The sequence below is a fragment of the Octopus bimaculoides genome, chromosome 5 (assembly GCF_001194135.2).
Source record: "Octopus bimaculoides isolate UCB-OBI-ISO-001 chromosome 5, ASM119413v2, whole genome shotgun sequence".
Classification (NCBI taxonomy): Eukaryota; Metazoa; Mollusca; class Cephalopoda; order Octopoda; family Octopodidae; genus Octopus; species Octopus bimaculoides.
The window spans coordinates 9,936,639-9,939,814 of NC_068985.1; the positions used below are offsets into that span (position 1 = coordinate 9,936,639).

Here is a 3,176-nt window from a genome sequence, read left to right on the forward strand (position 1 = left end):
ACACACACACACACACACACACACACACACACACACACACACACACACACACACACACACACATGCACACATACACACACATGCACACACGTACATATACACACAAATGCAAGGATAGTTGTATAAAAAAGATATATAAAATTTATTGAAACAAGAGACAGAAGGCGCAACAAGGTCAGCAAAGGTCAGTATACATACACTGCGTTTCAAATTATTAACGACGTAACATTTTTTATTTTATTAAAAAACTACTCGTTGGAATTCAACGAGATTCCCACAGAATGATGGCGACAGTTACATGCGTGTTGTGTGTAAAAAACGTGAAGTTTGGCGCAAGTGTAAATAAACCGCGCCCATTTGCATGATTTCCACGAATTTTCCGTGTTCTAAATTATTAACGAGTAGTCTGATAATGGTGTAATTATGGGTCACAAATGTGACTTAACTGCTTCAGGGAAATCTGTTATTATTTCTGGACTTGCAAAAAGGTAAATCAACTTTAGAAATATTTAAAATCATTGGAAAATATCACCAAACTGTGAAAACATTTGTTACAGTTTCTACGAACATATGCAAGAGATCAGACGAGGGTCAGTCGAGGGGTGTTTCTCAAAGTTCTCTGTTACGATTTACGCGTGAAGCTGTAAAGAACCAAGGTCTTACAAGAGGAGAACATTTCAAGCACACTGGCAAAAGAACTGCGTCCCAGAACTGTCCGATGTCGTCTTCTGAAAAAGGTCAATAAACCAGTGACGTCAGTTAAAAGACCTTCTTTAAACAAAATACAAAATCGTCTGAAATGGGTAGAAGATAACATGAAGGGCGACTTTCCAAAGGTTTTGTAAACGGACGAAATTCATGTTACTCATGAAGGACCTGATGGTTGGAGTAAAGGATGGGTTGTAAATGAAAGAGATCGTCATCAACACTTGAGATGCCAACAAGGGGGAGGAGGCATCATGATGTGGGCAGGTGTTAGTGGAAGTATTATGGTTGGTCCTTGGAAAGTGCCTGGTGGTGTTAAAATGACTGCAGGTATTAGTGGAAGTACTATGGCTGGGCCTTGGAAAGTGCCTGATGGTATTAAAATGACTGCGGATACTTACATAGCCTTTCTGAGAGAGCACATCGAACCTTGGTTAAAAAAGTGAAGGATCATCTTCAAGACAACCATAATATTCATGCAAGACAATGCGTCCTCGCACTCAACGAAGAAAACTACAGAATATCTGCAACATAATTCTGTGGACCGCGGAAGACGAAGTGGCCTGCCTGTTCCCCCGACTTAAACCCAATAGAAAACTTGTGGAGTATTCTAAGGCGACTATTTTAAATGAATGGAAACCAATTTAGGAGCAAGGATGAATTGTAGCAGGCCATACTGGATGTATCTCGAGATATAAGGTCAGAGAAAATCCAGCGCCTTTTCTAATTTATTTCAAACAAAGGCTCATATATCCCTTATTAACCATCATTTTTGAATATTGTTTATTTGTTTATTTCTATTTCTGCCATGTTTAGGAGTGTATGCGTTCATTCCAGTATGTACATAAAACAATTAAATTGGTATTTTCTTGTTTACATTAGTTTTAATTACACCTCGCTAATAATTTGAAACAGTGGAACTTTACGTAAATTTGGTAAATGGCCGTAGTTTCTATGTTGCTTTACAGAACCTCACATTTTTTACACACCATGCGCACATACCAGTTGTCATCATTCTGTGAAAGTTTCGTTGAATTTCAACCAATAGTTTTTAAATAAAATAAAAACAAGAGCCCTCTGAGAACGCAAACCTCTGCCAAGGCAACACCAACGTCCTCTCAACGATTAGCCGGAGATGATTTTTAAAATAAGAATATCTGAAATTAACTCGACTGCTCTCACGAACGTGAATACTAAAAATGAACCCGACCGCTCTCAAAAATTAAGCATAAAAACAGGAAAAATAATCCAGAATCCTTGTCCGGTACCAGATCGATCCAAAAATCTAATCAATTCGTGCCAGTCACGAGGCCAAACATCCCTGAAAGTTTCATCCGAATCCATCTTGCGGTTCTTGAGATATCTTGTCCACGGACAAACAAACACGACTGAAACAATACCTCCGCCTTCGCTAAGGCGGAGGTAATAAATGTTACGTCGTTAATTTGAAACGCAGTGCACAAGCAAAGAGAGGGTAGTCACTGTGTCTATGCTGTCTATGTTACCGTATGATTACATTTAAAGAGAGCGTAGAAATGTGAGAAGAGAGTATATTAAACTCTTCACTTGTACGTAGTACAACGGAGCTCGTTTGTTGTTATGAAGCTTTCCACTATATAACCGAGTTGGAACGGTTATACATGAGTGTATTTCTATGTTTACTCATGTAAAATACAACACATGCACAAATACGTACATACACACGTACATCAGCTCCTTGAGCAATACTCTTTGATAACCTAGAATGCATGCCCAAAGAAGTCGCACGACTCTACCGCAACGTACCATCGGATGAAAGGATGAGCCTATGTGAGCAGAAGACTATGAATGGATATATTAGTAGAAAGCTCTGAGATGATAGTAACATTGCTCATCAAAGCAGTTTATCATGGACCAAAAACCGGATTACTACCTCCCACTTTGAAGGGTATGCGTTTGAAATCCAGGAACAGGAAATATCAACCAAGTACCTGATGCACAAAAGGGATAGAAATGCCGTAATATGTGACAACCGATGCAGACTTTGTGGAGTTCACATTGAAGATATCAGCCACATCATAAGCAGTTGTCTGAAAATGTCATCACGGTATTATCCACCGATGAGACATGATGTAGCTTGGACTACAAATATGCAAGACTTTTCTCAAGTTCCAAATCTGAATTTGTCTGTGTTAACTACATCCCAAAGATGGAGCCTTGTATCTGTGTTGGAAACCAACTCCCTCCTCCGTGAAAGATTTATGATAACTAAAAAATAGAAGCGACATACATATATACATACATTATACATACATACATACATACATACACACATACATACATACGTACATACATACATATATACACACATACATATATACCTACTGCAAAAAAGAGAATACCAACGCTGAACTATTGGGAAATTTGCAGTTACAGTATCCAGATTACAAGTTCATGAAATATATACAAGTCATAAAAAATATATACAGTAC

At 38.3% G+C, this 3,176-nt stretch overlaps 1 protein-coding gene across 1 annotated transcript in view; it reads right to left on the reverse strand.

The window, feature by feature from the left end:
- Positions 1-3,176, reverse strand: part of LOC106879054 (uncharacterized) — a 22,124-nt gene that overhangs the window by 8,616 nt on the left and 10,332 nt on the right. The window lies entirely within an intron of this gene.